Source organism: Vulpes vulpes, chromosome 13, assembly GCF_048418805.1.
Source record: "Vulpes vulpes isolate BD-2025 chromosome 13, VulVul3, whole genome shotgun sequence".
NCBI classification, from domain to species: Eukaryota; Metazoa; Chordata; class Mammalia; order Carnivora; family Canidae; genus Vulpes; species Vulpes vulpes.
Window position 1 is genome coordinate 75,993,094 of NC_132792.1, and position 25,405 is coordinate 76,018,498.

The window sequence follows — 25,405 nt, forward strand, 5'->3', positions numbered from 1 at the left end:
TCCTGTCTCACATTTAGGTCTTTCATCCATTTTGAATTTATTTTTGTGCATAAGAGAGTAGTCTAGTTTCATTCTTTTGTATGTTGTTGTCCAGTTTTCCCTATACTATTTGTTGAAGATACTGTCTCTTTTCCAGTGGATATTCTTTTCAATGGAAAAGATTCCAAGATTAATTGATCATACAGTTATGGGCTTCCAGGTTTTTTATTCTGTTCAATTGATATATGGTCTGTTTTTGCCAGTACTATATGATTTTGATCACTAGAGTTTTGTAATATAACTTGAAGTCTGGAACTGTAATGACTCCAGCTTTGCTTTGCTTTTCCAAGGTCGCTTTGATATTCAGGGTATTTTTGTGGTTCCACACAAATGTTAAGATTGTTCTAGTTCTGTGAAAAATGCTGTTGTATTTTGATAGGGATTGCATTAAATGTACAAACATTTTAACAATATTTGTTCTTCTGATCCTTGGGCATGGAATGTCTCCCCATTTCTTTGTGTCATCTAGCATTCCTTTCACCGATGTTTTATAGCTTTCAAGGTATAGGTCTTTCACCTCTTTGTTTGGGTTTATTCCTAGGTATCCTATTGTTTTGGAGCAGGTGTAAGTGGGGCTGATTCCTAAATTTCTCTTTTTGCTGCTTCATTATTAGTGTATACAGATGTAACATGTTTCTTTATGCTGATGTTCTATCCTGTGATTTTACAGAATATTTGTATTAATTCTAGCAGTTTCTTGGTGGAGTCCTTGTGTTTTTACATAAAAACTGCAAATAGCGAAAGTTTAACTTCTTCCTTGCTGATTTGATTGTCTGATTTTTTTTTTCTTTTTGTTGTCTGATTGCTGTGGCTAGGACTAGTACTATGTTAAATACAGTGGTGAAAGTGGACATCCCTATTTTGTTCCTGACTACAGAGAAAAAGCTCTAGTTTTTCCCCATTGAAGATGATATTAGCTGTGGGTTATTCATAGTTGGCCTTTATGATGTTGAGGTATGTTTCCTCTAAAGCTACCTTGCTGAGGGTTTTTATCAAGAATGGATGTTGTACATTATCAAATGCTTTCTCTGCATCTATGGAGAGGATCACATGGATTTTATTCTTTCTTTTATTAATGAGGTGTATCACATTGATTTGTGACTATTGAACAATGCTTGCAACTCGGGGATAAATCCAACTTGATCGTGGTGAATGATTCTTTTAATGTATTGTTAGATTCAGTTTGCTAGTACTTTACTGAGAATTTTTGCTTCTGTGTTCATCAAGGATATTGGCCTGTAGTTCTCTTTTTTAGTAGAGCCCTTATCTGATTTTGGTATCAGGATAATGCTGGCCTCATGGAATGACTTTGGAAGTTTCCCTTCCATTTCTATTTTTTTTTAATAGTTTCAGAAGAATAGGTATTAGCTTTTTTAAATGTTTGGTAGAAGTCTCCTGTGAAGCCATCTAGCCCTGGACTTTGTTTATTGGGAATTTTCTGATTTCTGATTCAATTTCTCTTTTGGTTATTGGTCTGTTCAAGTTTTTTATTTCTTCCTCTTTTAGCTTTGGCAACTCATATATTTCTAGGAATTTAATGATTTCTTCCATGTTATCCAATCTGTTGGCATATAGGTTGCAATAATATTCTCTCATAATTGCTTGTATTTCTGTGGTGTGTGATTTCATGATTTGGGTTCTTTCTCCTTTCTTTTTGGCTAAATCTGGTCTATCAATTTTATTATTTTTTTTAACAGCTCCTGGTTTCATTGATCTGTCCTATTGGGCGTTTTTTCATTTTTATATCATCTATTTCTTCTCTAATCTTTATTGTTTTCTTTCTTCTGCTGGCTTTAGGCTTTGTTTGCTATTCCTCTTCTTAGGTGTAAGGTTAGGTTGCTTATATGAGACTTTTCTTGCTTCTCAAAGTAGGCTTGTGTTGCTACATACTTCCCCCTTAAGAAGCTTTTGCAACAACCCAAAGGCTTTAGACTCTATTAATTTTCGTTTCCATGTGTTTTTTTCTTCTTTGATTTCTTGGTTAACCCATTTACTGTTTAGTAGCATGATGTTTAACCTCCATGTGTTTGTGGTCCTTTCCATATTCTTTCCTGTGGTTGACAAAATTTCATAGCTTTTTAAAAAAATTTCATACCTTTATAGTCAGAAAAGATGCATCACATGATTTCAATCATTTTGTATTTGTTGAGGCCTGATTTACAACTAATATGAGATCTCTTCTGGAGAATGTCCCATGTGCATTTGAAAAGAATGTATATTCTGCTGTTTTAGGATGGAATGTTCTGAACATGTCTGTTAAGTCCACCTTGTCCAGTGTATCATTCAAGACCCCTGTTTCCTTGCTTCAAGCCTCTTTCCTATCTCATTTATTGCACTATTCACCTTGTATTGATTTCTTCTTAACTCCTATATGTCTGTGGTAGGGGTCTCTCTGATGTCTTCTATTCTTTTCTCAAGCCCATGAGTATCCTTATGATGGTTGCTTTGGATTCTCCATCAGGCATGTTACTTATATCTGTTTTGCTTGGATCTCTGTCGACAGCCTTATCTTGTTCTTTCATTTGGGATGGATTCCTCTGTCTTGGCCTTTTGTATGTCTCTGCCTTCCATGTGTTAGAAATATCAGTTATGTTTCCTGCTCCTAGGAATAATGGCTTTATGAAGAAGAGGTCATGTACTGCCCAGGGCCTGGCACTTCAGGGGGGGTTGCTTCTTGTGCTACATATACTCTGTTGTTGTGTTTCAGCTGCTCTTACCTTCAGGCCAGTCATCTGTAGAAGCTTTCCTTGACTATTGTGGGCAGTGTTTAGTTTTTGGCTAGAATGTTGTGAGTTTTGACTAGGGGGGCTGTGGTCTGCCCATTAAATGAGATTTGAATTATTTCTATTAGATCTGAAATTGTGCAGAACTCTGTTCAGGAGATGTGGTATGGGCAGGAGTTTCTGCTGGTCTTCTGGGGAAGGGAACCACCATGCTGGGACTAAGGTAAGCTTGACTGAGAAGATCTGTTCCATCAGAGCACAGAGGTGTGGAACTTGCTGTAAGCAGGTAAGGCAGCAAGTGTAGGTGCTGTCCTGCTCCCCACAGGTTGACTCTGTGTTTATGCTCAGGGGAAGGGAAAGAAAATAATGCCAGCCCCTGGAGAGGAGTCCCTAGAGAGGAGCCTCTGTGAATGCTGCCTCTCAGGGAAGCACTCCAAGAAGAGCAAATAATCTTCCTAATTGGATACAGGCACCTTTCAGATTGCAATTCCATATTGTCTGTGCCTGGGTTATTTGCTTGCCTTCTATCCAGGAGTAGGGCAGCACCCTCAGTGCTCTATCTCAGCCAAGTCCACCAACCCTTAAAACTCCAGACTTTAAGCCCTACTTGTTGCAAGAACTCACAGAAATCAGCCCTTTTTGCTTTCCCAGCCAATGGCTTTAGGGAAATGTTTTCCTGTGTGTTCTGTTGTGTGCTCTTCTTTCTCTCACCTTTCTCCATGACCAAGGAGTCCTTCCCCTCTGCAGCACCCATGATCTGTTTCTCCACTAAACTATGTCTTCACTCATTCTACCTTCTTTGATATGGCCTCTTCTCTCCCTTTAGTTGTGGGGTCTATTCTGTCAATCTTCAAGTAGATTTCTGAGGTAATAAAGATGAATTTGATAGGTGTCTAGTTGTGTTTGTGAGATGAGACTAGCCTGAGGTCCTTCTACTCTACCACCATCTTCCTCACCCATCCCAATTTCTTAATTTTCTTAAACTAATGACAAGCACTAAACCACAGGACCAGGAAGCTCTTTGAATACCAAGCAAAGGAAAAACAAACAAGCAAAAAAACTAAAGCCAAAAAAACTTTAACATATCATATTCAATTTATAGAAAACAAAAGACAAAGAAACTTTTTTGAAAACTGAGAGGAAAAATCTTTACTTATACAGGAACAAGAATAAAAATTATATTAGATTTCTTATTGTAAACCATGTAAGCAAGAAGACATAAATTAACTAAAATATTTAAAATGTTGGGATAAAATCTATATTCTCTTGAAGTACATTATGAATTATAATTACCCTTCAAAATTAAATGAGAAATAAAAGCTTACTCAGAGAGATAAAAACAGATAATTCATGGCCTACAGATCTGTCCTGTAAGATATATTAAAACTTTTTTTTTTCCAGAAAGAAGGAACATATAGACCAGAATCTTGGATCAACATAACAAAAGGAAAAGCATCAGAGAAGGTATGACTGCTAATAAAATAATATATTTGATAATCCTAATAGATCTAAAAGATAACAGTTTACTTTTTAAAAGTAATAACGGTGACAAAGCATAAGGTGATCACAGCCTGTGGGTGAATTAAATAAATGACAGCAGGGTTTCAAGGGATGTGAGTGTGGTATTGGGAATTCTCTGTTACTCACAATAATATGAAGCAGAATAAAGTTATTTAGAAGTGGATTTTAATAAGTTAAAAATCTATATTATAAACCTTAGAGGACTACAAGAAAAGTGTGAAGAAATACGATTGATATATTAAAAGAGGACATGAAATAGAATAATAAAAATGTTCAATAAGACATGGAAGACATGTGTCTTTTTGAATTAGTGTTTTCATTACTTTTGAATAAATACGCCGTAGTGGAATTACTAGATCATATGACATTTCTCTTTTTAATGTTTTGGAAGGCAGTTTGACAGCTTCTTACAAAGTTAATTGTGGTCTAAACATACAATGCAGTAATTGCACTCCTATTTACTCAATTGATCTGAAGACTTACAGTCATACAAAATTCTATAATCTTGCTAGATTTATTCAGAATTCCTCAAACTAGAAGCAGCCAGGATGTCCTTCAAGAGGTGAATGGTTATAGAATCTGTGATATATCCATACATGGGAATATTATTCAGTGAAAAAAAGAAGCCATCAAACCATGAAAAACATAAAAACTAAAAATACATATTATCAAATGACTCATCTGAAAGAATTATATATTGCATTATTTCAATATATATCACCTGTTAAAGTGAAAAATACAGAGACAGTAAAAAATATCAGTGGTTTTCAGGATTTCAGTGGCAGTTCATAGTGCAGTGAAGTTATTATGTATGGTACTCTAATGTTGGAGGCATATCACTATGAATTTCCCACAATTCATAGAAATTCACTGCACAAAGAGTAAACCTCAATGTATGTAAGTTTTAACAATTAATTTGGGAGGTTCAGTGATCATAGGATAGAAAACAGAATGTGACAAAGGTATATGATAATATTAAAAATGTAAGAATCAGCCTCACTGATGGAGGTGATAGAATAAGTGGCTGACTCAGGTAACTTTGAAAATGGGTCGAGGGTACAGATTAATCTACAAAGGATCAATCACCTTCCTATTCACCAGAAGTGACTAAGGAACTATGGGAAAGAAAATTGTGCATAGGAATTCTATTTTGGTTGGTAAAGTTTTGTGTTACCATAGGACTATAGGTTAATACTTCTGAAACCCATATGTATATATGTACTATAGACTTGAACGATCAAGTAAATGGATGATGGATTGTGGGGGCCTGGTTCCTCACTGTTGGAGTATGAGGATGCTAGAATGATCTATAGGGAAATGAACTAGAGTTGAAAGATATCAGTGTGAACTCATGTTTATCTTCATATTCACAAAGAAGCTTACACACATGGATAAACAGAGAATATATGTATGTATGTATGTATATGTATATATTTGTGTATATGTATGTATATATATATTCCTGATCGATTAGTTGAGAGGACCTAGATGCAAAAGCAACACTGATCTCAGTTTTTAGCAAAATTTACCAACAAAAAGAGCCAGAGCTCTTTGATGATATAGCTGATTATAGCACTGGCACGGGAAAAATACAAAATCAGCCTTGGGTAGAGTCAGAAAATAAAGTGCCAAACACACATATACAAACACATTCACACACAACGATGGGAATATGACAACAGGGTATAGGAGCCAACTAAAAGACCCTCAGTGGCCAAAGCTGGAGGAATTTGAACAATAAAACAAATATGACAGTATTGGATGATAATCCAAAAATAAAATAAATATCCATGATTCCATATTGACAAAAATATAAGATTAAATAAACAAACAGCATATTACACAAATCTTCGATGCAGAAGAATTTCAAATAATTTAGAATACTATTATTAAAAAATGTAGATTCTTTGTCCTGAAGGATGTGAAGCATGACTCCCCATTCCTTAGGTCTGGGCTGCACATAGGGACTGTCTTTTAAAGAGCACACTATGGAAAGGGAGTAACTACGGTAGAGAAAATAGACAAGGCTAACATCAGTAGTGCTAAGTGGTATTGATAGTATGTATTTTGAACATGATGTAATGAGAATGGCATTTTATCTCTGTGCTCCTCTTCCATTATTCCTAATCCTGGTCTAATCATGAGGAAAACATCAGGCAAATCCCAACTGATGGATAATTGACAAGATATCTGACCAGTCATCCTCAAAACTGTCATGATGACCAAAAGCAAAGAAAGTCTGAGAAACTATCACAACCAAGAAGAGCCTAAGGAGACATAACTACTAAGTGTAACGTAGTACACAGATAAAGTTCTACGATAGGAAAAGGCCATTATGGGGAAACTAAGATCTGAAAAATGTATGGATGTTAGTTAACAATAATTTACCAATATTTGTTTATCAATTGTGACAAATGTACCATACTAAGGTAAGATATCAGTAATAAAGAAACTAGGAGATGGGATTTACAGAAATTTTCTGTACTCTCTTTGCAATAATTCTGTAAATTTAAAACTTCTAAAATAAAATGGATTTTTAAAAGAAAAAATAAAATTATTATTTCTCTTCTGATAAATGTATAAATATGCATATTTCTGATATTCTGAAAATAAACCTATGTAGCATTTGTACTTTGTTTCACAAATACATACAATTTTGAATTCAATGATAGTAGGGAAAGCATGTAGCTGTCATCAACTATGACTGTTCTTTTATTTTAAATACCCGTGTAACCCTAAGAGGAGCTGGGTAGCCTTGTCTCAGGTGAAGAGTTATGGCACATCATTTCCTTTTTCTCCTTTGTTGCCAAGAAGCATCTCAATATTCTCTCTCTTGCAATTTATATTCTCAATTTCGGTATTTTTATCCTACTTAGAAATCTGACTAGAGAAGTAGATCAATAAATAAATATGTACATTGCTTATTACAGTTGTTTCACTCTTTGAAAATCTTTTGTTTTTAAACTTTTTTAATGTATACTTTTTCATTGTTTTTGATATAATTATTTGTCATAAAGTCTTCTATAGGGAAGAAAAGATTTTAAAAAAAGGCTTTTCAAGGAATTCATATTTAAAATGTTATTTTTTTCATTCTAGGAAATCAGAGATGTTTAAGTGCCTAAATAATTTTTATGTATTGTTCCCATAACTCCAGATAAATGCTTGAATGCAACTGTATGAGGTCAAGAACAAAAATTCCATGCTTAAAAAAAAAAATTCCATGCTTTCTGAAGTGCCAAACACACATATACACACACATTCACAAGCAATGATGGGAATATGACAGAGGGGGGTAGGCGCCAACTAAAAGGGCCTCAATGACTAAAGCTGGAGGAACTAATAGGTTTTATGGGACTATTTTAGGTTGCCCTTGCATAGTTCGAGAGAAGAGGTTTCATGTGTAATTTTTTGTGTTAAATAACCATTATTGATTTAACTGATGTCACAAATTTATATCCAAACCATGCTATCAAACAAATAAGTTATCTGCACTGCTTGAGGAATGTGTTAATACTGTACAGTCAGGTTTTTCCATCCCTTTAAAATCTAAAACACCATTTTGTTGTGTCCCTTTCTAAATATATTCTCTGTAACTAAAATATACTTGTATTAAACAGAGTAACTACGGAGTGATCAATATAGATGGACTAGAATTGTTAGGCCCCAGCTTCCCTGATGCTATAGATGATGTCAGTGTAGATAGTGACAGGCCCAGGGCTGAATGACAACCACTTCCAACATACTTGGGGAGCCAACAGACTTTAAAAGTCTGTATCAGTCCTCTCACTTGCTCCTAACAATCATAGATTATCCCCATGGTCTAGATAACAAACTTAAAAAGTTAAATAATTTGACTGAGATCGACCAGTGAGTAAAATGTAGAGATGAGATTTGTCTGACTCCAAGCCCCATACTGTTTGCATTTGAGCATGTTGCATTTTAGGGACTCCCACTTTATTTAAGTAAAAGTATTTGTTATCAGATAACACTTGTGCATGCACACACAATCAAGGTGCATATTTTTTTAAACGCAAAAGTCAATTTCCCTCAGTCCCTTTCCAAGCCAGTCATTGGTTTCCTACCACAAGGGGTTACCATTGCTATCATTTTCTCAAATGTTAAAAACATTTCTATAGATATTCTGTTCAGCTTGCTTTGATAATAAAATATGCTTCTTAAAAAAATCTAATCTACCACCCATATTCTATTTTTGTCAGTTGATCCAATGATGTTCTTTGCAGCATTATTTTCCTTCAGCAAATTTTGATTTAGCATTCTCTGACATTTTCCCAGGTTCCTGCATCCTGGGTGTTACAGCAATGGGTGGGATCTTGGATCTTTATCAGAATTTTTGTTTGTTTCTACTTATGGGTAATTTGAAGATTTTACTGTTCTCTATTTCCTGACATTGTGGCTATACGTGGTTTTGTTGTGATTTTAAGAGTTTTTTAAGAGTTGTGATTTAAGAGTTCTGTTTTGTTTTGTTGGGAAGAAGATTCAGAATAGCCATCATTTTCCATGCATGTACAAATTTGAGGCAAATAAATTCTTCCTTAAATATGATTCCTATCTCATACTGTTCTTAATCAATTTCTGATGTCCTTATACTTTGAACTGAGTTCTACTGACTATTAAGGATGCCTTCCCAATGGTCTCTAATCAATTTCCATTTTATATTGTATTTATCATATTCATTAATCATGGTTAGAGAAATATTTCTGTGATTCAAAATTCCATCTACTCCCAATATCTATGTTCTAAATCACTCACTTGCTGTGTTTAGCTTGACTGATCTCTTAGATTAACTCCTTTTTCAGTATGTTCTGGTTTCGTTATGTTTCTCAAGGTGTTTTTTTTTTTTTTTTCGTGTTTCTCGAGGTTAATGCAAGGGTCATTTGTTTCATATTGACACGAGATATAAACTGTATATACCTGATCTGTTGTAACATAGGCTTCCTATTTCAATTAACTGCTAGTTAGTGTGTGCTAAAGCTTTACATACACTATCTTACTTAACCCTCACATGTTTTAATGAGGTAAAGATTAGTCCTGGAACTGTAGATATAAAGATACCAGGCACAGATTAGAACCCAGATATGAGTTTAAAATCTCACTCTTAACCACTTTAATGTCTGTGCTTTCAGATTTATTTGATGGCATTCTTTTGAATAATTAATCATGATACTGTCTTACCAAAAGAGAAACCAGAAGGTGGAACTACAAAGTCACACCCTTGATCGGATGATCAAGACTTGCTCCAGAATACACTAGCTCAAAATCTTGAAATGGAATTATGGGATAATGGCAGTGTGCTGGATTTTTCCCCTCATTCACCATCTCAGATCTCCTTTTTGCCCACATTCAGCTTGCTCTCTATCCTGGGAGTCTGAGCCATGTGGATGACATTAACAGGTTTTTGCCCCATGGGATATGACCTCATTTGACCAAAGGAAAAATGTTAGGGAGGAAGCTGAAGTTGGAGTTTATTTTCTGGGATATTTTCTGTGAGGTCACCTCAGTGAACTACATTCCTCAACCAAAGAATAGAACGTCTTTTAAAGAATGAATAGACAACACAGATTTTTGTTTTCTGTGTGCATTTTAGGAATATAAGTAGATTGTACTTTCATTAAAAAGAAGGGTAACAAAATTTTCTTTATTTTCTTTACTTTTGGATAAAAGTATATTTTTCTGTCTTATGTGACAGCTCAGTTAAAATTCCCAAGTACATTATTATCATAAGAGATATACAAATATGCCTTATGGTCTACTTTTATCAAGTATGAGTGGATGTATTTTCTGCTTTATCTCAGAATAATATTGCATCAATATATGACTGTAATAAAGTTTTGAAATTTTGGCTTTTATCAAGGAAATAATTTGCAGTTTACTTTATAACAACTGCAGTATTACTCATTATCATATCATGTCATATCATAACATCATATCATACTGTATGATTTAATGACTGGCTCTTTTGTGTGGAAGTATTAATCTACTAAAAATAAATATCAGAACAAGGTCATGTGTAAACAAATAAGTAAGATTAAAGTTTTCATATAAAAGTTGAGTCAATATCAGGTATGTATCTATACTATTTTATAGGGAATGGAATTATGTCTTCATAGTAATACAGATTTTTCTACCAACAGAATAAGTCCAGTGCTTTTCACAAGGTAGATACAAAGTAGATAATGAATTAGTAAATACTCTGCTTTCATTTCAAAAATCAATTCAGCAAAGATATATTCAGCAAGTGCTACATTTATCTCTGCATAAAATGTTACATTGGAATGAAAATAAGGATAATTTTTTTCATATTTATGATAATTTTTGAAATATGAATTGAAAGTCATTTTCTCTAAAGAAGTCTGTGACTTTCTTAGGCAATCAAGGGGACTCCCTTAATACATTGAATCGTTGTTAGCATCTAAAACTCCAAGACCATTAATTTATTCTGTATCAATAAAGCATACACAAGAAAATACCCAAATTTTGTTGTCATTAAAAACCTATCATTTAAATATTGAACTTCTGACCTTTAGAGATTTTTCTTTTCTTTTATGATGAGACAAAACTTATATACAGTAGGAAACACAAATCCATAGTATATACCTTTATAAATTCTTACATATGTAAACATCCAGGTAACCACACACAGATAAAGATACGGAATATTACCAGTCCTCAAAAGTCACCGTCATGATCCTCACAGTCAGGTTCTAATAGTATACAGACTGTATTCTATATATAATTTTGTGATATAAAATTCATGTGTTCTTGCTTGTATTAGTAATTCTAATTTTTTTGTTTTGTAGAATGCACTTAATGAGTATACACCAATATACATATTCATTTTGGTGTTTATAGACATAATTGTTTCCAATTTTGGCATTATGAATTATACTATTATGTGATTTCTTTTGTGTATCATTTGATGGACCTAAGTACTCATTGTCAGAAGTGGAGGTGCTGGGTTCTAGTAGGTACATATAATTAGTTCTAGTAGATACTGCCGAACTATAGATCCCAAAATGTAGATGACCAATTTACACTTCTGCCAAGCAATGTATGAGATTTTCAATTGTTCCACAACCTTATTACGCTTGGTATCATTTCTCATTTTTGTTTTAGGCATTCTGGTATCTTTATAGTGATATTTCACCCTCATTTTAATTTTTAATTTCCTGATAATTGGTTTTCTGTATTTTTCTGATTGATTTTAGGAGTTCTTATATATTCTGAATATGAGTCCTCCACTGAATGTGTATTAAAATTATTTGCTCCAATATGCCTTTTCTACTCATTCTCTTAATTAAGTCTTATTGACTTATTGAGTTCTTTATTTTAATAAGGCCATATTATTAATTTTTTATTATTAATGCTTTTTTGGGTCATTTTTAAGAAGTCTTTACGTATTCCAAGATAAAGAAGGTATATTCTTTTGTTTGTTCTATACACTTGATAGTTTTGATTTTTGTTTTAAGTGTATGATCCCTTTCTGTGTTTCCAGTCTATGAAAGGAGGTACAGGTTTATGTTAATGTAGGAGAATCTATATTCCTACCACAGATTAGCTGGCATGAGATGAATTCTCTTGTTTCCCTACTTCTGAGGACATTATCCTCACTATGCAGCTAGGAGAGAATTTGTTAGGTAAATGAAAAGGAATTTATAATTGTATTAAGGCAAATTGCCTTGTGTAATAGAAATTACTAATAGAAAAGCCTATGATCAATGACTTTCTTGCATCCATTAAGATGATTTCCTCCAACTCTGCTAGACAAATAGTTATTAGAAGAGAAGTTAAAACATTTCTAGGCAGAAAGCCTAAATCTAGGCTTAGATTATCATCTATAACTTATTTACATCTAGGTTTGTTTTTGAGTCTAAGGGAATAATTTCAAGTATATATATTTCATATTTTTTATATGTTTCATATGTTTCATATTGACTAGTAATTTACTTTTTTCCCTCCTTACTCATAATTCGTTGACAGCATCTGGATGTTAGTAGAGATTGCAGAAGCAAATTAGGAGACAATATTAATTCTCTGAAGAGTTGACTATAATAAATACAATGGTTAAACAATCTCACAGGGATGCAGAGGCAGTTTTCAGGAAAATGACAACATGTTCAAATGCTTCATTCAAACATTTCTAGTTGGCAATTTGATCATGGAATTTTGTGTGTATGTGTGGAGAAAATAATATAAATTAAGTTAGCAATGCAAATATTTACATTTTCTTTTCATTGTTTTCATGATCCATTTGTATCAATATCAAGCTGTTTTTTAAAAAAATTGACCCTAAAATATCAATAAACTTAAATTATAATAAGAGTCTTTAAAACAGATGTGAATAGATAAATATTATGCACAGCATGTGCCTATACTCTTAAAAAGTGAATATTTAAGTCACATAATTTCTTTTCTGTCAGTTTCATCAAAGAATTCGGGTTAATGTTACCTTTGCACTTCCGCCCATCAATAAGAGATGAAAAATGAGTTTGACAGAAATTATTATCTATGTATAAATAAGTAAAACAGGGTCTACCATCTTGTGTGGGAAAAACCACAACTAAAAAGACAGGTTGAGGGACTCCTGGGTGGCTCAGCGGTTGAGCATCTGTCTTCGGCTCAGGGCATGACCCCGGAGTCCTGGGATCAAGTCCCAAAATCGGGCTCTGGCATGAAGCCTGTTTCTCCCTCTGTCTGTGTCTCTTCCTCTCTGTGGTGTGTGTCTCTCATGAATAAATAAATAAATAATCTTTTAAAAAAATTAAAAAATAAAAAGAGAGGTTGAATGATGAGTAGTGATTAAGAACACCCACATATCCTCTATGGTGAACTTCATGGAGGTTTTGTGTAAGTTCCAAATCCTCACTGCTGCTCATCATTGTAAACATTCAATCCATGGAGGCTGCATGAGTTAAAGAGGAATATGGATCTAAGACTTTTATTTCCACTCTAAAAGAAAGCTGGATAAGAGAGGAAAAGGGACTACTCAAACAAAGGCCTTCCATTATGGTGCTTAGTATGACCTAACCATATTTGTTACAAGTTGATCCCATGAGAATGTAAATCCCTGAGAGCAGGGCCATTGTCTGCTTTCTTTACTCTTGAGTCTTCAGCACTTAGACAGTACATTTCATGTAATAATATTAAAGCCCAGGATATTCATAATGAGGATTAAAAACTAAGGAATCTAGTTATGACCTTAAGATAAATTTTTAGATAGATCATTAAAATAAATTATTATGCATCAGATTGAGCTATTCTTGTCAAACCAACTTATTGTCTTTAACTTAATATGAGACATTATGTACTTTGAACGGGATCACTAAGATAAACTGGACTGCCTTCAAATTCACACGTAACTCTAATTACCAAAGAGATTAAGAGTATCTGCAAATTACTAGATGGAAGCTGCCAATTGGAATGATTTACATATGCAGAATTTCTAGCTTCTAGCCTGCCATACAGCAAGCATTCTCTAAATAATAATTTCCTTTCCTCCTTACCCTTCTAGGCTATGTTCAATGTAAAGTAAATTGGAAGCAGAATAGTGCATTTTTTAATTTGATGACTTACTTCAAAGATAAAGGAAAATTTTATCTGTACATGAAATGTAAAATACATAATTTAGTAATCTTATAATCATGTATATAGTAGAAAACATATGAAATTAGGAAATTGTCTGACCTAAATATGGATATAGGACACACATTTATTAATTGATTAATCTTGGATAATTGTCTTTCTGGTTAGTTGTACTTATCCGTATGCAGAATACTGGCAATATTGTCGACATCACAGAGGAGCCAATAGACAAGTGCTCTTCAAGAGGTTCAATTTGACTCATTTTTAGAGTTTAACCTGGTGTAAGGAGGGTTTTAACAAGAACCCAGTAAGATTGTAGTAAAGGAAGATGAAACAGGCAAACTGCAAACAAATATACAGAAAGAACACAGAATAGACATGCCAAAGAAAATATTCAGGTAAGAAAGTATAGCTATAAACTACTAAATAGAGACTGACTTGGAATAGAACTATTTCACTTTTAAACAAAATTGCTGTGTCTCCTGTTCAATAGGAATTATGTAATTTGGATGATACTATTTTGGTCAACCAAAATCGTAGTATTCCCCTTTCTAAAAAACGTAACTGATTTGACCAGCATTCCCCTAGATTGTTATCACTGAAAATGATGTGGTCCTCAATACAAAGAGGCAATTTTTTAGGATTGTAGTGCCTTGAGTATAGTGAATAACATGAGTGCTCTGTGTAGAAAGGAAATCAGTATTCTAGATGGTAAAATTGCCAACAGAGTCATCTTTCACATAAAAAATGAAATATGCATTATATTATCACACCTTGGGAAAATGTGGCTACAAAATCATTCAAAATGAATGTTCCATTGGGGTGTAGCAGTTCTAGTAAAAGGTTTGGTAGTTTTTGAAACAAATCAATAGTATAGGATTTATAGTATGATTTAGTTTTTAAATTGTTAAGATACAGTTTATGCTTTATCGAGCTTTTCTGATGCAAATGAATTTAAATGTATCAAATTTGGAGTGTTTGGTCTCATTAACATACTGTTGTCCCAGCTCCAATGCAGTACACCACAGTTCATGCTAGCCTTTCCCTTTGCTTATCTGTATAGAGGAATTTTCTAAATACATAACTCAGAAAATCTCTTTTCTCTGCCTAAAGCCTACAACTTTCTCACTTCAGAATAAAATGCACTTATAGCTCTGACCTACAAGGTCTTATGCTGCATTTGATGAGCTAAACCCATCATTTATTTTCTTAGTTATTAAGGATTATCTGTGGGAGAGTAAAGAACTTGTCTCTAGCTATTTCTGTTTAGTCATGTGATGAGAGAAAATAATTAAAGAAAATACCATATTCTTTTGTTTGAACTATACATTTCAAAACCAAATGCATTTTGTTGATAATTAATCGAGTAATTAGCATTTAATCAGTTATTTTCAATTGCATTGTATTGTAAAAGTAAAATTATATTGAATTTGGAGTACTGTTTCGCAAACATTTGACCACCATGAATCCATTAATCTCATTTGTTCTACACAAGAGACAACAGATTTAAGAAAAAATCAAACAATGCCATGATAATGTGCAATTCATGTCTGTGGGGGGAGAACACACTCTTTAGGGAGTTATATGTTTGTAATTCATGATTCATGCATCCATATCACACAAGAAAACATCTGAACAATAAGTAAGATTTAACATGTCATTAGTCTTTGTAACTAAGTTTTATTTAAGCAAATGTTTTTAATTCCCAATTATGCTTTCAGGAAAAGGAAAAGAATACTTAGTTAAACAGTCCTGGAAACTCAGACTTGTCTTTGACAACTTCAGATATCACATTTTTTGTTTCATTAAGGTCTGGGATATGCTACATAGTCTGTTACTGAATTTAAACATGGTTTTTTTTTTTTTTTTTTTTTTTTTAGAAATGGTTTTAAAAGTACTTAACAAGTGGGTAAAACTTAATTATTCAATTGTCAAGAATCTCCATAGTTTCTTCCCTAAGATAAACCATAACTTTTTCTCAACATAGAGAAAGAAAGAAAAAGTCATCTCAGGACTGAAGTGAGAGGGTCATGTTTTGCAATATAAAATATAATATGGCTTTCTGAAGAATAAAAAGATCATATCCCTCATTCTGATAAATGAAATATATATCTGTCCCCTGGAGAGAGACTATACTTAACTATGTAAGGTACACTTGACCCGATGTCCCATTTCTGTGAACGGCATGACCAGGATGGAGAGCTAGACAGTTATGTCAATGATTTGTCAGAGTCACAGCCTTCACTGTTTCTTCCAACCATAAAGTATTATTTATGGCCAATTGTCCATGGATAAACAGCCAGTCTGGTGACTGACATTAAGGCACTTTCTTGCTGTACCTAGAAACGTAGCTGCATGAAAGATGTTTATGCTGATTCTAAAATATGGTTTCAGTCCTGCTACGGCTCACAAAAAAAGTTGTTCAATAAATAAAAAACCTTTCCCATTCAGTAAAAAGCACTGAGTAAGCATGCTCACCTAAATGATGCCCACATATATGTCTAGAGCTGATTTACACTCTCAATTGATTTCATCCAACTGCACATGTATAATCATTCTTCTCCTGATGTGTAATTTCCAGTGTTAGATTATAAATAGGGTAGTCAACATTTATTTTGTTTATGACTCAATCATAAGATTTTTTTACATTAACTTTGGTACTGGTTTTTAAGCTTCTTAGTAATAGAGTTACTTGGATAAGTTTCTGCTATGACTAGTATTCCTTCATACTTCTCTAATGTGAGTCTCTTATGAGCCTTCGGGGGGGGGGGAAGGACATTTCTTACTATAAAACATACTTCTGATCATGTTGTAGAGAATCAACATTTTCAGAAAAGCAAAATGATACAAATTCTGCCACCTTTATGCATTTCTCGACAAAATTTATAAAGGGTAATATATAGGAATTAGGAATTTTTGGTATTATGAAAAAAGTTTTAGATAATTATAATTGTGCTTCCTATTCAATATTTACTTTTTCAAAGCCCTAGTGCAGGCATCACATTTAAGTATTTACTTCTCATTTATTCCAAACCATATTCTGTGAGTCATCTTCTCTTTTTGTAGTTACATCGTTATTCTGTTCGTTTAATGCTTATATCTTCATTTTTTCCCCACTAGTAATTGCTATTTTGTTTTAATGAATCCTGCTTAGCCTACGGATCCATGTCAGTGAATTAGTGATACAATAAACAATATTTTTTTTTGGTATCGGGCAGACGGGGACCTCAGGTGCAGAGTTTAAGGGCACACCAAAAAACTGCATAATATAGATAGATAATACTTAATGCAGAAATCTCTGATGAATAAATGATATCAACCTTTTAAATTAAGATTAGTATAATCCTAATCCTTTAGACTCTAATATGGATCTACAGAGCACTGACAGAAATGGCAAAGTCTCTATGTAAGAGTATCTTTTTTTTTTTAAGATTTTATTTGTTCATGAGAGACACAGAGAGAGGCAGAGGGAGAAGAAGGCTCCCTACAGGGAGCCTGATGTGGGACTCCATCCAGGATCACGACCTGAGCCGAGGGCAGATGCTCAACCACCGAGCCATCCAGGTGCCCCTTTATGTCAGAATATCAATAAAATATAAAGCAAGTTGCGAAATGTTTAGAAATCAGATTGCCTCTGCCTTTTCTTCTGAAACTGCCAGAGCTGTTGTGAACTTCCTGACAGACAACTGGAGACTGTCAACAGATTATATTCTAGAAAAATGTATTGAAAAAAACATTGAAATTAAACATCAAATTATTGAAAAAAACTTATCCGTTCCATGTTTCTGTTCTCTGGAAGGACTGGTATTTTGTGCAAAGTACTGCTTGCATTTAATGCTGGTCAACTGTGGTATAGTTTGTGAAATTTCTTCCTTAATTGCAAAGCTGTATCCACATGTAAGCTGTTAACCATGATATGTAGTAAAAGATAGTGAGCACTCTATTTTCTTACTGTTCATAAAGATGATAGTTTCCACAACTGCATTTCAAATTCCATCATGATATAAGCATACGATTTTATTCACCTATCATAAATAAGCATATGAAACAGAGAATGAAACATCAATTTTTTAAAAATTCTCTTTTACTTAGACTTGTTCCTGCATGAAACCATTCATAGTAAGGTGAAAAATATTCAGTGTTACATATATCATTTTGAGATATAATTTTGTTTGAAATATGTTTTAGCATGTTCAAAAGTGTGAAGTAATGAATCATGTATTTTAAATTTAAGTTCTAGGATTCCTACATCAAAGGCAAAATTTCTTTCCATAGTATATAAAATGTTTATGATTCCTGAGCAAATGAAATCAGCTAAGAGATTATATATGCAACATAGTTAATGTGCCAGAAAAAGATTAAAGAAAAATACAACATGGCATAAAATCACACATCATAAAAAGCATGAGACCGCATTTCAATCATTCCTTCCATTAATAACAAGAACTGCAGGGCACTGTGGGGCAACTGCTGGAGTGATTAAACCACAATGTCTCCCCACTTCCAACTTCATTTTCTAGAGGTTTGGGGAACCCCTTAAAGGTGAGATGATTGCTGGGTGGCTTAGATTTCAAAATGTAAAATGGATATGAGGGGCCAATAGTCCCTAATGACAGAAGGAGTCTTTCCAAACATAAGGATGTAATCTTTTGTTCATGTTAAATTCAAACAGTTGACATGGTAAGAGTACTCAAGACAGCTTCTATTTGAAATAATTTGGCATGTTTTTTTTGTCCCTTTCAATTGGCTAAATGTCTCAAAAACATCTCAAGAAGGTAACTCGAAAAGCAATTAACATCGTTTATCACATTGAAAAACTTCTCACGGCAAGACAGACATAGTAATGTCAATTGAGAAAAATATATGCACAAAGGCATGGATATATTTTGTACATATTATACATTAGTATTTCAAAGAAAATGGATTTCTGATCTCTGTTTTTGGTAAGCAGTCTTAATGATAAGTGGAGCTAATTCAAAAGAAATACTTGTCATTGCAAAAAAAAAAGGAAGAAAGAAAAAGATAAAACATTGATTCTTTAAAAAAAAGAAAGGCTTCTGCAGCTGTTTGAATGTTTTCAGGAAGTTAGTGGGAAAGATTGAGCTGGAAGATTCTCTGGTTTGTATTTTACTGGTTTAATTTCAAAACTCATCTATCTACCCCGGTGAGTGATGGATGGGAAACATCTATCAGGTAGATAGAAAGTAATAGAGCATTTTCAGTTTTGTTCAGAAAGATAGCACTGACTTGAGAGTGTCATTTACACATGAATACAAGTCTTAAAGGGGTTTGTTTAGTTACATTTGGAAGATGTGGAAAGGGATATGGAAGAAATGTGTCCCTTTTAACTAAGGCAATACGACAGAAAATTGACTAAGGGTTATGACAGGGACGAATTGCTTTAAAATAGATGGAATATAAATTATTAAATGTCTCTTGGGGAAGATACAGTTCTCAGTGCATCTTAAGTGAGTATCTGTTTAAACAGCTACAAGGTTGCTACTCAATGAAACAAAACAATTATTAAAGTTGGAAGTAATTGATAATCAGTTCAGGATGATTTTGAAGAAGCTGCATGAGCCTGTTAGAAAGAAAACAAACTTCACCCATTATTTTCCTGCAGCCTGATGAGGGGAATAGAAGGAAGACCTGGGATTTCAGAGTACAAGTAATTAAAAATAAAAACAATTATAATAATAAAGATTTTATTCATTTAATAATCAATTTTTTAGAGCAGTTTTAGGTTCACAGCAAAATTGAGTGGAAAGTATGGAGAGTTCTCATGTACATTCTGTCCCCACATAGTTACAGTTTCCCCAACTATCAATACCTTATCAGAGGGATGCAGTTTTTACAATTGATGACCCTACATTAGCATATAAATACTACCCAAATTTTGAGTTTTTATTTGTACTGATGTTTATGTTCTACATGATTCATGTATATTTTTTACACAACTGTAGCTTCACATGGACTTGTAAGAAATAACAGAGTCCATATACTTTTCCCCCTGATTGTCCTTGTGGTTGCTACCTTGCTTAACAAGGATATGATATTACAAAAGGAAATTTGTATTCACACAATTCATTGACTTTATTCAAGTATCATTATTATATGTAGGCCCGTGTGTGTGTGTGTGTGTGTGTGTGTGTGTGTGTGTGTGTGTATGGACACTGCATTTTATTTTATGCAATATTGTCATGTGTGGTTTTGTGGAATCAACCCCGAGTCAAGATCAAGGACATTTTCATCATGAGGATCCTTCGTGCTACCCCTTAAAAGCCACAGCTACCCTCTTCCCACATTCCAAAACCCTAGGGCCCACTGTTGCCTTCTTCATGTTTATAATCATATCATTTCAATAATTTTACATAAATGGAATCATATAAAGTGTATAATCTTTTAAGACTGACATTTTTTTATTCAATAAAATCCCCTTGAGGTCTATTCAAGTTGTGTGTATGAGTAGTTTTTTCCGTTTCATTGCTGTATGGAATTTTATAATAGCGATGTACCACAGCTTTAATTATCCAACTGTTGAAGGACATATGTGTTGTTTCCAGTGCTTGGCTCTTACAAATAAAGCTGTTAGAAACATTCGTATACAGGATTTTGTGCATGAAGATGATTTTTATAACTCTGGGATAAATGCCCAGGGATATAATTGCTAGGTATTTTTTTCTTTTTTTTAAATTTTAGCCATTCTGATAGTGTGTAGTGATATTTTATTGTGGGCTTAATTCACATTTCCTAATAGCTAATAACATTGATCAACTTTTCATATGCTTACATGGCATCTGGAAATTCTCAGGGAAATGTCTGCTCATGCCTTTGATCATTTTCTAATTGATTTTTGCTGTTGTTTTTTTCTACTGCTGTTTATATATTTTAGATATCAGTCTTCTATAAAAAATGCAGTTTGCAAATATTTTCTCCCAGCCTGTGGCTTGTTCTTTCATTCTCTTAACAGAGTGAGAAAAAGAGAATTAATTTCTATGAGGCACAGTTTAACAAATTCCTTTTTTTATGGAATGTGTTTGTAGTGTGAAATCTAAGAATTTTTCACCAAGCTCTAGGTGCCAATAATCTCTTATTTTTTTTCTAAAATTTTATAGCTTTGTGAGTTAATTTTTAAAATAAAGTATGAAGTTTAGATTGAGATGGTTGTTTGGTTTTTGTGTTTATGCCTATAGATGTCCAGTTGCTCCAACATATGTTGAAAGACTACTCTTTCTCCATTAAATTGTTTTTGCAAATTTGTCAAAACTTAGTTGTGCATATTTATTTAGGCCTATTTCTGTGTTCTCTATTCTGTTCCACTAATCAAATGTATTTATCCTTCTGCCAATACAATGGTCTTGATTACTGTAGCTATGCATTATATCTTAGTTTGGGTACAATGATTACTCCTCCTTTAATCCTTTTCAATTTGCTTTATCATTGCAAGTTCAAAGTCCTATGCCTTTTCATGTAAATTTTAGAATAGTTATCTATGTATGAAATAATGCTTTGCTGGGAATATGACAGGAATTATATCAAACCTATAAATCAATTTAAAAGGAATTGACTTTTTTTTTACTAAATTGAATATTCCAATCCATGTACACAGTTTCTATTTAGGACTTCTTTAATTTCTTTCATCTGAGTTTTTAATTTCAGCATACAGACTCTGTACATGTTTGTTAGTTTTATACCTATTTCAATGTGAGGAGCAACTGTAAATAGCATCATGTTCTTAATTTTGGCTTCCATAGGTTTATTATTATTAATTATTATTATTATTATTATTATTATTTATTATAAGAAAATGCAACTGAATTTCTAATATACCTTTTATTTTAAATAGTTTTATATTTCCAGAAAATTTCTGAAAACTACAGAGTTCCCTCATACCTCACATTCAGTTACATCCACTATCAACATCCCACATTGGTATGGTATAATGTTACAATTAGTAAACCAAAACTGATGCATTATTACCATCTAAAGTCCATACTGAATTTAGATTTTCTTAATTTCAAAACAATGTTCTTTCTTTTTTTTAAAGATTTTATTTATTTATTCATGAGAGATGCAAAGAGAGAGACAGAGGCAGAGACAGAGACTCAGGCAGAGAGAGAAGCAGGCTCCACACAGGGAGCTCCCTGCGGGACTTGATCCCAGGACTCCAGGATCATGCCCTGGGCCATAGGCAGGCACTCAACCAGTGAGCCACCCAGGCGTCTCAAACCAACATTCTTTCTATATCTTAGGACTCTACCTAGGGTACTGCTCTACATCTAGTGGTTATGTTTCCCCTGGCTCTCCCCATGACAGTCTGTAAGACACTTCTGAGGAACAGTGGTTCATGGTGACATAAATAAATGTTTGAATAAATAAAGAAATGACATATAAATGGATAGAATAAATAAACACCCTATGAAGAATTGAAAATAATTTATGTGGATACTTATGTTAAACATTATTTCCTATTCTATGTGTTGACAGTGTGGGGTCTTGCTGACCCTGGACAGACTGGCCTTCCCAGGGTAGCTAATTCTAAAAGACATGACACAATCTGTCTGAGAGCACACCTCTCACATGCAAGTCAATTCTTCCATAACTCCACTGACCCATGAAAATCATACTAAAGCTTCTGTTTGTGCGTACCCCTCTACCCTTTTTGTCTACTGACTGGCCCCATGCTTCCTTATGTGATTGTGCAGGGTGTGGCATGAACCCTCCTCTGAGGAACTGTAAGAAACAGACTCTTCTTTTAAAAACATCATAATATACCTGATTTTTAAAAACCATAGGGTACATTTTGAAAGAATAATCTGCCCTCAGTGAAGTAGAGCATAACATCTCACTTTGGAAATGTGGGCTACATATAACGGCTTCTTTCAAACATGTACTGTAAGGAAATGGGGTGGAAAAAATGACTTTACAATGGAGAAACTTGATAAGTCCTACTTCTGCTTCAACCAGCATGACGTATTAGTATTGAGATTTTAAATAGCTCACTTTACAATAAAATATCTGAAAAGAAATTAAAAGCTTACTTGGGATTTTATAGTTGTAAAAATACTTCATATTAGAATTTATTCAATGCATCCAAGATGTATTTGAAAAGAAATTTAAATCCTTAGAAGAAAGCATAGGACAAAACTCAGTTGTACATATTTGGATTTAGCAGTGTTTTCTTGGATATGACAGCAAAGGCTAAGGTTGCAAAAAAAGAGAAAAAAAGAAAAGAAAGAAAGGAAGAAAGAAAGGAAGAAAGAAAGAAAGAAAGAAAGAAAGAAAGAAAGAAGAAAGAAGAAAGAAAGAGAGAAAGAAAGAAAGAAGAAAGAAAAAGAAAGAGGAAAGAAAGAAGAAAGAAAGAAAAGAAAGAAAGAAAAAAGAAAGAAAGAAAAAGAAAAAGAAAGAAAAGCTGGACTTCATGATATTTTTTTTTAATTGTGCACCAAAAGACTGTATCAACAGAGTAGGCAACCCACAGAATGGGAGAAAATATTTGCAAATCATATATCTTGTAAGATATTAATATCCCAATATATAGATCAGCTAAAAACTCAACAAAACAAACAACCTGATTCAAAAAAAAGAGCAAAGGACTTGAATATACATTCCTCCAAAGAAGATATATAAATGGCAAAAAACAAATGAAATGATGTTCAACATCACAATTATTAGTAAAACACAAATCAAAACTACAGTGAGATATCACCTCACAGTCAATTAGGATGGCTTTTTCAAAAACAGAAAACAAGTGTTGACAAAGATGTGGGGAAACTGGACTTTGTGCACTGTTAGTGGACAGGTAAAATGGTGCAGCTATTGTGGAAAACAGTATGGCAGTTTCCCCAAAAATAAAAAAAATAGAATTACCATATCATCTAGCAAATCTCTCCTGGGTATATGCCTGAAAGAATTAAGAGGAGGGTTTTGAAAAAAAATGTTTGTACACCTATGTTCATGGCAGCATTATTCACAATAGCCAAAATGTGTATATAATCTAAATATTTACTGGCAGATGAGTGGGTAAGTAAAATAGGGTATGCACATACAATGGGATACTATTTATTCTTAAAAAGGAAGGAAATTCTGTAATATCTTACCAAATAGATGAAATTTGAGGACATCATTCCCAGCGAAATAAGCCAGTCACAAAAAGACAAACACTTATGATTTCACTTATGTGAGGTACTTACACTTGTAAAATCATAAAGTGTATGATGGTTGCCAGGAATTGAGGGGGAAGGAGCGATGAGTAAGCATAGCATAGAGGATTTTTAGGGCAGTGAAGCTACTCTGTATAATACTGCAAAGGTGGATACTTGTCATTATACATTTGTCCATGCCCAAAGTGAATCCTGACGTAAACTGTGTACTTTTGTGGCAGTAATAATACATTGATATAGGTTAATTGATTGTAACAAATTTTCTACTTTATTTGGTGATGTTAATAATGGGAGAGGCTTTTGGAGGGAGAGGCAGAGGTAGGGTGTATATACAAAATCTCTTCAACTTCATTTTGTTGTGAACCTAAAAACTGTTTTAACAAATAAGGTTTATGGGAAAAAAATGAAGACAACTTCATATTTATACAACAAAGGGTAGACAAAGGCTTTATTTTAATAAAGGATAAATTGTGTAATAAAAATGCTGTCATGAATTTAAATGTATCACATAACCTAACATCAAAATACACAACAGTAACTTCAGATAAGGAGAAATTGAAAGGAAATAATACTGGATAAATTAATTCTACTAGCTCCACCAATATAACAAGTAACCTTGATGTAATCTGCCGAAATATGTACCTTGGCTTAATCAGTATAGTAAAAATGTTTGAATTTAAATTGTCTTTGGGTTTGTATCACTCTTAATTATATGTTCAGTTCCTCACGAAATTCATTGAAATCTACAAGAAACAGAATATTTATCATGCCAACCAAATCATCACAGATCATGAAAAAAGAGTTGATTTCTATCTCATTTCCAAATTATTTTTACTAACTCATGATGTTAATTTTGTGTCAAGTACTGGGCCATGAGATGCCAAGACATTTGGCCAAACATTATTCTGGGTGCTCCTGTGAGGGTGTTTTAAGGTTGTCCAAGTAAAACAATGCCCTCCCTAATGTGGTTATGCCTTAGCCAATCAGCCAAAATGGCTCGAAAGCCTCCCTAAGTGAGAAAACAATCCCCTTGCCTGACGGCCTGTGAACTAAAACACCAGCCCTTCTCCGGGTCTAAGCCTATGGCCTTCAGTTGGAACTGTAAGAATGTCTAGCAAAGAGACAAGTAAAAACCCTTTATGTAAAATCTATGCGACTCTTCAGCTGTGTATGAGTTTCTGTTTCCCTAACCAACCCCCCAACAAACAAATTCTGTGCATTAGAGTTATTTTTTACTGAGAAATCTTTTACACTTCATGTGATTTAGATCTCTTTTCCCATGCTTTGCCTTCTCTTGCCTTTTGCCTATTTAACTATGCCTGTCCTATTTCTTCTCAGAATTATTTGTATATTATCAAT